The sequence below is a fragment of the Ambystoma mexicanum genome, chromosome 1p, assembly GCF_040938575.1.
Source record: "Ambystoma mexicanum isolate Mex_15411 chromosome 1p, UKY_AmexF1_1, whole genome shotgun sequence".
In the NCBI taxonomy this organism is placed as follows: domain Eukaryota; kingdom Metazoa; phylum Chordata; class Amphibia; order Caudata; family Ambystomatidae; genus Ambystoma; species Ambystoma mexicanum.
In genome coordinates this window covers 896,867,358-896,882,246 of record NC_090921.1, presented here as the reverse complement: position 1 = coordinate 896,882,246, position 14,889 = coordinate 896,867,358, and the positions used below count along the sequence as shown (strand labels likewise).

Sequence of the window (14,889 nt, the reverse complement as noted above, 5' to 3'; positions counted from 1 at the left end):
CCCAGTGTGCATTGTTTAGAAGATGTAAACGCATCTGATGCACCATATTTAGATTTCTTTTTGCATAGTATGTCACCAAAGGACCCCTTAGCAACTTTGGGTGTCAGTATGTTTCAAACCTGAGTGGCAAGTTCAGCGGTAGGCACATGGAGTTCAGTCTTTAGGAACTAAGTTAATAGTGGGCTATGGTTCCCTGTCTTAGTTGTCGGAAGGGACGTCCATCAAGGCTCTGATTGTGGGTGGTGGCTCCTAATCTTGTTTTGGAGGTAACGGGAGAGTGGGCCTCATTCAGAGTCGTCCGGTCTGGTATTAAAGTACGAGTATTCATGAATACTAGCACTTTACCAGAACGGCCAACTACAGGTTTGCCGGTGGGGCACCTGAGTTACCTTTAGCTAAAAGCTGGAGGTAAGCCAGGTGCACTACCAGTAAAAAATACTGTAATTAAATGCACCGGTATTGCCGGAATCGGTAATGATGGCAAATCCCCTCATGGAGTCTAGATTTACACCGTCACTCCATGCCACCGGACCGAGTGCTGAATTGCCAGACAGTGAGCACTATAGGGCCATTAAAAATAATATTGAACAATTGTTTGCCAATTGATTGACTCATTTTATGATATATGTGATGTCATCAGTGATGTCATCAATGACATTCGTGATGTTATCTTTCATGTACTGGGTGTTAGTCCTATCAGTGCATGGTGGCGATGTGAGTTATGGTTGCTTAGCTTACCATAACTGGTGAACTTCTGGGGTTTTTCTGTTTTAGTTTTAACCAAAACGTCCCTTAAACAAAGTGGTTTCATTGAATTCCATAGGTTTTTAATAGTGCAACTTAAGCATAACGTCCCTTTAACACACTTTTTTTTCACAAACTTTGATAGATTTTTATTAGCACAACTTAAACATAATGTCCCTTCAACAAAGTGTGTTTGCAGAATTTCATGTGTTACCAGTGCACCCTAATTTGCAACAATTTCCTAATTTCATACTTCCCCCAATATAGCAATATAGCAGTATTTTCAGCAGATGTAGAAAGTTTGAACTGTGCCTTCCCCACCTCCTAGCAACATTTTAAACACTTGTATAATCTTTTTTGTAAATTTTCCAACTGGTTTTGTGTTCACAGACGTTCATGAACATCTGACGTGATCACAGACTTTCCGGACAGTGTCATGTGACCAAGTGCGCGCAGCATGATGACGTGTTCGCGAACGTGTCCTCGCTTCGCGAATGAGTCTGTGCTTTGCGAACAGTTCCCAAAAACATTTTCAGCTGATTTAGGAAGTTTGAAGCTGAAAATGCACCCTTGCACAGCTACTACACCTATTCTTACTAATTATCCATTAACAAACTAGGACATAGCACATGCTTTGAAGAATATGATCAAAACTGCTATTTATCTTCAAAAATGTTATCAGCTATTGCCATCCCTCCTCCTCAGGAGCCACCACCACCACCACCAGCTGGAAGGCCTAGACAACAGAAGAAGCTCAACAATTCCAAAAACAATGAAGAGGACCAAGAAAATGAGGTTGCAGAACTGCCTACCTGTAGCACCCACAGAGAATCATAGATGTTGGATTTCTTTACCACTTTTGGGGGTGTGCCAAAGGCTGAGGCTACCAAAGTGAAAGGCACTCTGTGTAACCTTGTACTCAGTCATGGACATCCTGGGCAGTAGTCCTACAGGACCACAACAAATCCGACCACTGGGATGCTCTCAGAAAGGCTGTTGCTTTCTCAGGAAGAAGTAGGCTGTTTTCTTCTACCTCATCTTCCTCAACCAATACTGCAACCACACAGACTACTCACGCGGGGCAAATCATTCCACCATCTACCTTGCAAGCCATAAAAGAGGCTGTTGATCTGTATATGTTTCAAAGACAACAGTACTCTATGTATACTGCAACACACCTCTGTGCAGGGGGGAGCAGTTTTGAAGTCCTTTCGAGGCTGTTATCAAGGGGCATGAGAAACACTGCCCCTACCTTATAAGTAATGCACACCCAACATCTTACCCTGTTCACCCTCCCCACAATAGCTGTGCTTGCTGCCCCTTCCCTTACTTCACTCCCCACCTTACTTCCTGGCCTCTCGTGCAAAAAAAAGAAATTGAAATAAAAAAGCACCAAAAAAAGATTTCTTTAGGAACCACCTTTTCAAAGTAAATGTTCTACGATGCCAATAGTAATAATGCAAAATGGTATACGAGAGAAATAGAAAAACAAACAGACTCAATTATCTGTCCAAAATTATTTTCTCTAGCATACAATAAGGACACCATAATCCATGGTCCACAGTCTCTGCAGTCCTCTTTCTAGGCCATTGATTATTTAAAAAAAAATAGATTGCACGTGCACAACATCGCACAAGACAGCCTTTCTACCCTTTTTACTGTTATGTTTGTAGCCCTCCCTCATTGCCTGCTTTGAAACAGATGCACATATATCTACCAATCAGTTGAAAAACCTCTACATATAACCCTATCAAAATAATAAACTTCCACAAACCAACTACCACTTACAAATCTTTTGCATATGCATTTCACTTGCATATCCCCTTACACACTGCTGCTATAAATGCACATATGGATTGTGCAGTAAAAGAAGTGTATGAATGGAAAGAGGAATAGACATTACCAAGCCCACTAGGAAAGTGTGAAGACATGCCAAACTGGGAGGCCACTAGCTACCTGCTGGGGCAGAGGAGTCCCAAGGGTGTGGTACACCTCCGCCACACGGTAGACCTGCAAGGGCAGTGCTGAAGGGTGGGGGGGGGGGTGTATTGGTGTAGACTAGATATACGGCCTGGAACCTGTGAGGTTCATGAGGGACCAGGCCACCATTCTCAGTGGTATGAGTTAGCAGGGAAGGGATAAAGTAAAACAAGAACACACATGTGGAGATTTCAGAAGTTTACATAACTTAATGAAGACCAGCTCAAACATAAGAGGAGCAGGAAAGCTGTTCCAAAGAAAAGCACCGGCCGAAGATAGAGACATGCCTCCTGCTCTGTTTGTTTGACAAGCCGAGTATTGGAGTTATAACAGTGGAGGGCTCTAGCAGGGCAGTATTTAGGGAAATGTGTAGTCCTTGCAAATAGCAGGAGACATTTTACAAATTTTAGGGCTGCATAGACAACAAAGGGCGAGGTTAAAGGAGAGGATGTTGCAGTAGTTCAGCCTACACAGGAGCAGGGCTCTACAGATGTTGAGCTTCTGGGTGAAGGTGAGTTACTTTACAATTCCTGTAAGGAGTCAATCTGAAAGCATGGGCTTTCTTTACAAGCTCCAAAGTGTAAGGAGTAAATGAGAGCGAGGACTTAAAGAAACCCCAAAGTTATTGGCCTCACAGCATGGTGAGAGTAAAGGGCCCGAAGACAGCGGCCAGAGTATAGAAGAAAAACTGGGCACACGTGTCACAATAAACAATATATACATTTTACTGGCATTGGGATACAGCTTGTTAGCCACAAACAGTGCCTCAATGTCAGTCAGACAATTAGAAATAAAAAACTAGGACACCACATTTCAATCACAGAATTTTAATTAAACCTAACTGTCATCAACATAACACTGGAAATAACTTAAAATCTGGACACTGGACACAACCATGTACATACTATACACCTTCAAATAACAAAACTCACCCTGAATCACCTGCAATTGAAATGATGTATGCGGACACCAATATTGACCGCGGACTCAACAGCATCTGCAAACCACATTTTAATCTATAAAAACAGCTCCATGTCAGCTTTATTCCACTCCGCAACATTGTCTATGCCCTCTTCCAGCTGTAATGTGTTTCCCAAGCTGTTTCTCACAAAACTGTCTGAAGACTACTGCAGTGTCCACAGACTGGGCGGCATCGGCACCCACTTTTTTAACTTATAAAAACAGCTCTATATCATGTTTCTTCGACCCCTAACTTTTCCAGCCCCACTTTCGAATAAAAATTGTTTTCCAGACTTTTTCCCCTCCACGTTATACATGGACACCGACGGCTGCCCACGCATCCAACATGGCAACATTTCAGAAAATATAACGCACCTCACATTTTTGCCATCAAAACAGTGGCCGCATACGATTGGTCCAGGAGGGTGTCCACGGAATGAATATGGAAGTCAGTCTGCCGACCAGCCCCAAATATCACAATATTTTTTACCTACTTTTTGCCCATTTAAAAAAAAAAAAAACACTCAACAGATTAACACCAAATTTACAAAAGCACACTTTTGGGAACAAGGGGCTTCACCTTTCCTCAAATCCGATGAAAATCTGTCCTGCGATTTAAGCTGTGGGCGTGAGCAAAAAATGTTTGTCCCTTGCATCTATGAGGATTTCCACAAATTATGGGACCCCACTGTAACTTTGCCCACCTCGGACGAAACTGCACCAAACTTTGTAAAATCATTCCAAGGGGGTCATATACTGTTTATGCAAGGTTTCACGAGGATTTGTTCACACGGGGCAAAGTTATAAGCCACCCAAGAAGTGCTCTTTCAATGATTTGAGCAACCTAACCATAACCGCATGGGCACAACCGCAGGCCAGGTAATATTACAGGGCTTGCTACTGCAGGTCCTGTAGTTATGGTTAAGTTGCTCAACCCATAGGAAGAGCACATTTTGGGTGGCTTATAAGTCTGCGCCCCCTGGACGAATCCTCACAAAACTTTGCAAATCAGGTATTTGGCTCGGTCAGATCGGTCCTGCAAAGTTTGATGTGGTTTTGTTAAGGCGGGAGCAAAGTTATAAGGGGGTTCCAAAATGTGTGGTTTTTCCCATAGTCGCAATGGAAACAAATGTGGTGCAGGCCTACAGCCGAAACGCCTGGACGGATTTTCAACAAATGGGTGGCAGGAGTTGCGGCTTGGTCGTGAAAGCATGCTTTTGTAAATTTGATGTAAATCCTTCCAGTAGTTTCTTTTAAAAATGACCAAAAATTAGGCCCAAATAAATAAGTGATATCTGGGTTCGGTCCACAGCCTCTCTTCCTTGTTCGCTCTGTGGATAGACCCTGATTGGTCTAGGGGCCGATATGATGTCTGCGGACATCGGACGCGCCTGCTGTTGGACGGTGAAAACGTCCACCATGTTGGATTCTGGAACGGTGACCGGTGTCTGTGAACATTGCAGTAAAAACATATTAAAAGGCACAACATTGCACTTGTCAAACTAATGAAACAAACTGTGGGGATGTGAGCGGTGATGAGTATGGGGTGGGATGTAGCCTTAAAAAGACAAAAAAATAGGCTTTTTTCTTCTCTGATGTCTGGGAACAGTCCAGGGCAGTCTTGAGATATACGCAAACATCTTAGATGTTCAGGGGCATCTATGTTTATTTGTGCATTACAGGGTTGGTGAAAAGCAGTTTTTGAATGACGTATAACTTTGGCGCCAATCAATGACAGTGCATGAAATTTTGGAATTCAGTTCCAGACCTGGTTACAAATGATTTTGGAAAGTGTGGTGCTGTTTTGTCAAGAGGTAACAAAATAAGAGAGGGGGCCACAAAATATTGTAAAGGCTCATCAATGTGGAGCCAATTGACGAATATGCAAAATGTTTGCAAGCATATGTTTGATCTAGATAGAAATGTGGTTGGATTTTGTCAAGATGGGCAAAATTAGAGGGGGGTATTACAATATTGTAGTGCCATTTGATGATTCTGCACAAAAGTTTAGAAACATATTTGAGATCTAGATATAAATGTTTTTGCAAAGTTTGGTGGGATTCTGTCAAGTGGAGGCTAAATTAGAGGTGGGTCTCAACATTTTTAGATGGCTTATAACTTTGTTGCCATTTGACAAATGTGGGCAGATGTTTCAGAATGATTAGAATCTGAACTTTGAATGTCTGTGCAAAGTCTGAATGGATTTTGTCAAGTGGGGGCTAAGTTATATGCCGACGATACCCAAATTATCCTAAGAATCCCCTTTACTAACTGCAACCCTCTCCCTTACCTAAAGGCTTGTCCCTGTGATATTGACCGATGCACAACTTGTAACCACCTCCTTTTGAACCCTGATAAAACCAAAATCATGGTGTGTGGCAATACCACCCTTCTCCCACAACCACTCCCATAGCCCACCTCCCTCGGCCCAACTCTGCATCTCTCCGATATAGTCAAAAACCTTGGCTGCACTATGGACCCCTAACCGTCCCAATTTAGATCAATAGTATTTCAAAATTCTGTCACTATCACTTCAAACTTCTAAGACACATTTTCCCTACCCCCTCCTACCACAACAGACTTGCAGCTGTTATGTCTATTGTCATATGAAAAAAAGGGAGAAGGGTAGGTGCACACCACTTTTGGGAGTGATTATGGGTGATGTACTTAGGAGTAACACCAAGTAGGTGTTAACTTTCTTTACTTCTCGGGAGGTGCAGGGGAGGAAAAGAGGGTTCTGGCATTTGCCCAAAAACCCTATCGTATACAAGAACAAGGAAAGAGGACCCAAGGTTGAAGACCTCCCGTCCCCTGCACACTCTATGGATATGCAGCAAGGTGTAGTAATTTAGGAATTTCAGTGCTGTATCAATACGTTTTGTATGAAAACACATTCAATATTAGTGTACTTAGCGAAGGCCAAGGGTAGTTAAGTGTGGTCGTATAAAAGGAGAGACGGCTCTCACATTTATTCATAAACACATATTTTGAAGTGAAAACAGATAAAAACAGCAATACAGTCTGCATTATCATGATTGACAGAGGTTCCACTATGATTGGCTTGACGCGTTTCGAGGACAATCCTCTTCTTCAGAAGCCTTTGTGGATCTGTTGTTGAGCATCATGTACATATTGGTAAAGAAAAATCAGATCAAGAGATGATGTTAGACATGGCTCCAATAGGCTTGTCAATTAATTATTGTGAAGTCACATATCTAGTGTCCCTTTCTAGTCTAAAGGGATACATGCATTTAATAAAAATGGAAACAATGGTACAGACACTAAACATTTCAACACTCAATACATCATATTACGTGATAGGAAAAGGGGTCAATAATCTAACAGATCATACTTAAAGTGTACAAGTTGATTTCTCATAATCTCATGTGGAGAGACAGAGTAAGCTGTCAAAGATGTCACGAGCAGTTCTAAATAAAAGTGGGTACTTGGTCAAGTAAGAGGCATGTGGGTAAAAAGGTCAAGGCATTACCTTGATGTTCGAGTAGATCACAGTATTGCTATATAGGGTCTGAGTCATACCGTACTCGACGGTCTCATTCCTCGGGGGATGATCCAAGTCTGGTAGAGGGTGCAAGGGCACTGAGGAAAAGTAATCATAAATGAGTTAGACTCAGCAAAAGAGGTATATATGGCGATTCTTATAAGTGTACTCAGGGGTATGAAAGAATGGGTACTATACATAGTCACTGGTAGACCTACATGTCTAGAGAGAAAAGCATGCTCAAATGGGTTGGTGAAATCCGGTTTATCATAGTGTCATACAGAGAAGACATAACAAGTCATAAATGACAAGTCATGCGCAAGGAATACCTCGCACTGAGTGAGGGTGTGTTGAACGTAATCATACAATTTAAGTGGAATCCCACGTGCAGAATAGGTTCACTGCCTGAGTGCATGAACAGTATATATATATATAAGATTGCTAGAGCAGGGAAAGCACACGTTCAGGGGTAGAGGTTCAAGGAAAGCGATAAAGAACCCCATGTGTGGGGAGATATGGTGAGTAGAAAGGTAAGTGCACTGTTCGAAATGAAGTGAGAAATAAAAAGAAGAGGAGATTTGAAGGAGGCTGACCTGTTCTAAGCCAAACGTGTGGCAGGACCACCTGTGGCAATGATCTCATCCAAGTGGATAAGTCGAGTGTCAGCAATTCACACTTGTGTTAACGATCAGCCCCAATGGATTAGAGTTGATGGTAAAACGCAGTGTAGCACTTTCTGAAAAGATACAGAACGTTTACATTACTGAATGGCAAAGAAAGGTGCCTTAGTAGCAAAGCTCGTAATGAGGGGCAAAATACGCGTACCTGATTAGAGTTGTGTGTGAAGAGCAGCGTGTCCCTGGTTTCGAGTCGTGTAAGGAAAGCAGCACATCCCGTTGCTCAATCCGTGTCCAAGGCGACCAGGGACCGTATGAAAACTGGCGGGTCATTGGCATATGTTACTAGGGTTACTGGCTGAGGAGGCTCAGGAGCGTGAAATAGATGAAGGACTAGCTGGGGAAAGTAGTGTGAAATGTGACGGACATCTTAGACTGGAGTAGGTGTTATATTTATCATTGGTGGTATATATAATGGTTTATGTATTCTGTGAACCTAAAGTAGAAATATATACCTCAAATCATCGTATTAGTTTCTACATTTATCTGTCTATCATATCAGGTGTTATACTGCCTCATGTGAACATGTTGATGTATATGGACATCCAAACATGAATGAAAAAAAAATCTAATGAGTCTGCGTAGTACAATCGTTAAAAATCATCACCACAAATTACATTTATATGCAGGGTGCCATATTGGTGCAGCAGCCTTAGTAGAGCACATATACACTTATTGAAGTTAAATAGTGACATTGCGGAGCTTCATGCATTTGTGTATAGAACTTTAATCCTGTTATTGCAATGTTTCTACATCGGATGTGCAGATGGATAGACATCTATACAAAGTTGCGAATAACATGACTATATTTAAATAAGTTCATACTGGTACAATCAACAAAAATGCTCACAGAACATTACATATATCTTTAACACCACAATACTGACTCAGCCCCGTATTGTAATAGCGTCGTGTCAATTCACTTAAGGATGTGGATGAAAATGTAAAGATCATTTCATCATACCTAATTAGGAAAAAGGACCTTTTGGTGGGGACCCAGATATAGGCTGGTCAATAAGGTGATGAATGTATGGTAGTTAGAGAACTAACTGTATATCACAGGGGTATGTGTGTATACTAATGCAGTCTGGTTATATGTAATAGTCAGGTAGAGGTCTATACTGTTAGTGCTGTACACTTAATGAATATTATTAAATGAAACAGTTCAAGATTGTTTCTTCATTAAGGCCCCTAGGATGTTTGGTGTCCAATAGGTATATCCAGTATTTCTCTCTTTGGGATAGAAGCTTTGTATAATTGCTACAGACTCGGATCATTCCCCCGAGGAATGAGACTGTCGAGTATGGTATGACTCAGACCCTATATAGCAATACTGTGATCTACTCGAACATCAAGGTAATGCCTTGACCTTTTTACCCACATGCCTCTTACTTGACCAAGTACCCACTTTTATTTAGAACTGCTTGTGACATCTTTGACAGCTTACTCTGACTCTCCACATGAGATTATGAGAAATCAACTTGTACACTTTAAGTATGATCTGTTAGATTAGTGACCCCTTTTCCTGTAATATAATATGATGTATTGAGTGTTGAAATGTTTAGTGTCTGTGCCATTGTTTTAATTTTTATTAAATGCATGTATCCCTTTAGACTAGAAAGGGACACTAGATATGTGACATCACAATAATTCATTGACGAGCCTATTGGAGCCATGTCTAACATCACCTCTTGATCTGATTTTTCTTTACCAATATGTACATGATGCTCACCAACAGATCTACAAAGGCTTCTGAAGGAGAGGATTGTCCTCGAAACGCATCAAGCCAATCATAGTGGAACCTCTGTCAATCATGATAATGCAGACAATGTATTGATGTTTTTATCTGTTTTCGCTTCAAAATATGTCTTTATGAATACATGTGAAAGCTGTCTCTCCTTTTATATGACCACACTTAACTCTCCATGTCTATTATCATGTCAACACTGCCTATGGCAACTCCTTATACCTCGGAGCACCGACATACCAACTCAACAAACTACAAAGAGCCCAAAACGCTGCCGCCAGACTCCTCATTGCCCTGGGACACAGAGACCACATCTCTCCCGCTCTTCTAACCCTCCACTGGCTCTCAGTCGGACAAAGGGCCACCTTCAAGACTCTATGCATTACCCACTGAGCAGTGCACAAGACTGGCCCAATTTACCTACAAGTAAAGAAAAAACCCTACCTCCTATTACACACCCTCAGATCAAGCACTGCTCTCTTTCTAGCGATTCCAACCTCCAACTCGGCCAGGATCCGACACACCCTCAACTACATGGCCCTTCACAAAGTTATAAAAACCTGGCTTTTTCCGTGAAGCCCAATTTGATCATCTAAGACTGCTGAAACCTTGCTACCTGATGACAAATATTCAGAAATCCTGAGCAATAACACCACTGAAGATGGCTAATAAATTACAAATAAGTTCACTCTGAACGCAGCAATCGCAGACCTAAATTCCGGAACTGCGAGCACGCTAGATCGAACCCTCCTCCCATACACTCACCACTCCTATCGTTACGCTCACCCTCTTCTCTACACAAACACACAAATAGAATACAGCTATACCCCTCAATCAATTCGGCCTAGCTGTTCACATACAAACATTACCTCATGAAGACCTCAACTCTCTGATAAAAACACAGCTATACCCCTTGAATTCGGCCTAGCTGCACACATACGCGTCCTTAACAGACCCAATGCCGCCAACACCCAGTCCTGCTGACCATCGCCCTGACTGCACTGCACACATTCTACTGATATCAAATACTACCACACCTAATGCTAGGATGCTGCTACCAATGTACAGTCGCTTCAGCTGCACACATAATCAGTGCTGACATGCACCATATGCCACCTTACTCTCTCAACTGACCTGGACCACAGTCCTGAAAGGTGTTCAACCTACCAGCACTTTGAGGTCATACCAATGATATATAGAGCACTATATAAATGCCAAATAACATACATAACATACAGGTTTGAAAGAAAAAAAAACTGCTTGTGGTAATATGGTCACAGGGTTCTCTTTTCGCCTTCTGCAACACGTGTAGCAAGTAAAATCCTTTTTTTAAGCACCCTGGGTTACCGCTTTGGCAACCCGTGGTGCTAATGGCCTTCTTCACCCATTGCTGGGGCTGGAATGGGTGATAATGGTCCGGAGCCCTTGTTATCCATCTCGCTTTGCTTGGGCTGATAACCTGGTCTGGCGGACCATTATCCCCTGTTCTAGTGCATGGAACAGGGGGTGAACGCCACATTATTTCACAAAATGTTAATCGAAATTTTGGAAAATCTTATTGAGTCTATGGGCCTCATTACGAGGTGGGCGGTAAGGGATTACCGGCACCGGTAAGGGCACCAGTGCCGGTAATCCCTTACTACCCTACTACGTGTTCTCTTTGCGGGTCCTTCCGTAACGCCTGTTTTTTTCAGGCATTAAGGACGGGACCTGCAAAGGGACTCTAGAACTAATAACGGTACCGCAATTTGCGGTACCGTTATTAGCGCCTTCCCCATTCCCATTGAGCACTATGGGGGCTCAAATGGGAATGTGGAAGGGCCCTTGTAAATGGGGAATTACCGGTCCCGCCAACCTTCGAATGGAACTGTAATTGCTCCATTCACCAGGGCGGAGTCGGAACGAGTTTGGAGGCAGCCATGGCGCTAATAGCGCTATGGTTACCTCCAACCTTGTAATGAGGCCCTATGTACTTTACTGAGTAATGTAAAGCAGATGGAGTCTATAAGATTTCTTTTTTAGTTTTATTTTTTAACTGTGAAAGTTGGATCCTAAAGGAACCTTTTTTCTGTTGTTTTTGTTGTTGTTTTTTTTGCAAGAGCAGTTAGAACGTAAGGTAGGCAGGGAAACCAGGGAAGAGGCACCAATCACTAATACAGAGGGGCAGGTGGACAGGGGAAGATGTTGCACATGTGTTACATCTAAGGTAGTGGGCAGTGTTTCTCAATTTGAAATTCCTCCCCCCTGCAGAGTGGATGTGTTGCACTACATACAGAGTACTGCTGTCTTTGAAAGATATGTATCAACAGCCTCTTTTATTACTTGCAAGGTAGCTTGTGGGATTTTGGGTCTTTCAGAAGTAGGCTGTGTGGTTACAGTACTGGTTGAGGAAGATGAGGTGGAGGAAGACAGCCTACTTGCTAAGAAAGGAACAGGCTGTCTGAGAGCATTGCAGTGATTGGATTGGTGGCGCATGGAGGTGGTGCCGTAAAATTGCTGTTCAGGTAGTCCGCGACTGAGTACAGTGCATTTCACTTTGGTAGCTTTAGCCTTTGGTACATTCGCAACAGTGGTAAAGAACCGCCACACCCATGATTCTCTCTTTGTGCTAGAGGTAGGCATTTCCTCTACATAACCTTCTTGGTCTTCTTCATTGTCTTTGCGCTTATTGTGTTGTGTAGGTCCTCCAGCTGGTGGTGACTCTTGGGGAGGAGGGATGGCAATAGCTGATGCCCTTTTTAAGATAAGTATCAGTTTTGCTAATATTCTTACAAGTATATTCTCTGTACCAGATTGTTAAGGGATAATGAATAAGAATAGCAGTAGGATCTGTGGAAGGGCACATTTTTGAAAGTAGAAAATGCAGTTCTGAACTGTCCTCGAAGCACGGACCTGATTACGAAGTGCAAACGCATTTGCGCACACGTTATCATGCCGTGTGCCAGTGCATGGCCACGTGGCACTCTCTGGAAGGTCTGCGATGATGTCAGACACTTGCGGACATCAACGGATGCAAAAACAGTGGAAATAGTTGCAGAAAGTGTATAGAAGTGTTAACAATTATGCTATAAGGTGGAAACTTTGTAAATTGGACAAACATGTTGCTTTATTCGGGTAAGTATGATATTGGTAAGTTGTAGAAAAATAGCATGCTCTGTTAAAGGGACGTTATGGTTAGGTTGCACTAATAAAAACCTACGAAATTCATGGAAAAACGTGTTAAAGGGATGTTATGGTTAAGTTGCACTAATAAAAACCTATGAAATTCAATGAAAAAACATTGTTAAAGGTAGGTTATTGATAAAAGTAAAATCGAAAAACCAAAGAAATACGCCAGTTATGGTAAGCTAAGCAACCATAACCCAATAACCCATGCCACCACCGTGCACTGCTAAGACTATCAGCCAGAACATCAAGGATCACATCACAAATGCCATTGATGACATCACTGATGACATCACAAGTGAAATTAATTTTGATGAAAAGTCCCTACAAGAGGTTGTGTTTGTAATGTTGGTATCAAGATGTCAGGAGTGATCGGGAGACCTATCATGAACTTCTTAATCTGTTAAAGAATGTACTCATCACAACAACATTGTATTGGAGTGTTGTTGTTAATACAGGAACCTAATCATACATAAACATAGGCAACGGCTGCAGCATGCAGCATAGAAGTACGCCATTTATATCCTTGTAATTTTGAATAGTACAATAATGAATGCTACCTCATCAGAGTTTTTAGTAATGTTAAACATGTAATAACAAGCCAACAATTCAAGACTTACTACACACTTGTGCTAGTACAAACAATATATAGGAAGACCCACAATCCATACAAATCAGAGGCACATACAGGGAAACTATATTAAGGAAGAAAGAAACAGCATCATCAGAAAATGTTAATAACATTAAAGTGTATCTTCATGTATACAAATTAATTGTGTGTTTGAGGCCTGCTTATTGCCCCATGTATGTGCACCATGACCTAAGACCAAACCCTAAGGAAAGTACTTTAAGAAAATATGACACGGTTAACATCTATACATATAGCAACATTTGTATATTAATATTCTGACTGTCAGTGAACAAAACCACCTGGCCTAGCTATGTCAGTGAACAAAAACAAGTGGCCTAGGTATGTGATGTCATCAGTGATGTCATCAATGACATTTTTGATGTCATCTTTGATGTGCTGGGTGTTAGTCTTAGCAGTGCATCATGGTTGCTTAGCTTTCCACTAACTGGTGAATTTACTTGTAACCAAACCGTGCCGTTAACAATGTTTTTTCATATATATATATATATATATATATATATATATATATATATATATATATATATATATATATATATATATATATATATATATATATATATATATATATATAATGCTAAATAGAAAACCCTTGTTTAGCCACAGTTTCACAGCTAATGTTTAAGAACGGTATTATGCGCGCCCATCCCTCTTTCAAACTACTTGAATCTCTCCATGCCCACAGCACCCCCGACTCCCTGTACTCCTTTGCACCCACTCCTTGGCATCTTTCTAAAAACCCAACCCCAGACATGCAGTGTTGTCCCAGGGCTGCATTCTTCTGCTGTCTTCTATGTGTGAAGATAAAATGTCCTTGCATTTCTCTGCACTTTGTAATGAGATTTTAAACTGGATGTGGAGTGTAGAATGAATGGGCTGTGGTGATGGGCATACCTCTATGTGGTGCCACAGAGATCAATAAATATATATGCTGTATCAAGTTGCCTAATGTATTTGTATTATTATACATATATATATATATATATATATATATATATATATATATATATATATATATATATATATATATATATATGATGTAATGCTGCTTAATCGTTAACAGCAGAAAGGCAAAATGTGTTCTAATGTTGCTGGCATGCGGCAAATAGCTTGCATTAGCCATTTACAGTTCAGAAAGTGAGTGGACAGCGATATACCTTGACAAGAGATATCAAAGTGAGACCAGACCTATGATGTTTAGTGCTTTCTAAGTGAACAGCAGGAACTTAAAGTCAATCCCTTCGTTTACCAAGAAACAGTGGGAGGGATATTATCTTGCTGAGAGAACAAAAATGAGTCAGCCATGGAGAGCTGCATTCTGATTTAATTGAAGTCAAAGACTTGCAATAACCATGCCAAGAACACTGAACCATCTCTCCTTGTTTTGCTATCATTATCGCATCAATATGTTTGATTGTTTTGCAATGCTAATGCGTTGATACTGCTCGTGTAGAAGCAACCTTTT

General features: G+C 41.4%; 1 protein-coding gene across 1 annotated transcript in view; it reads left to right on the top strand.

Moving 5' to 3' along the window:
* The window catches only part of CDH8 (cadherin 8), a 1,279,274-nt gene that overhangs the window by 1,261,679 nt on the left and 2,706 nt on the right, over positions 1-14,889 (top strand). The window lies entirely within an intron of this gene.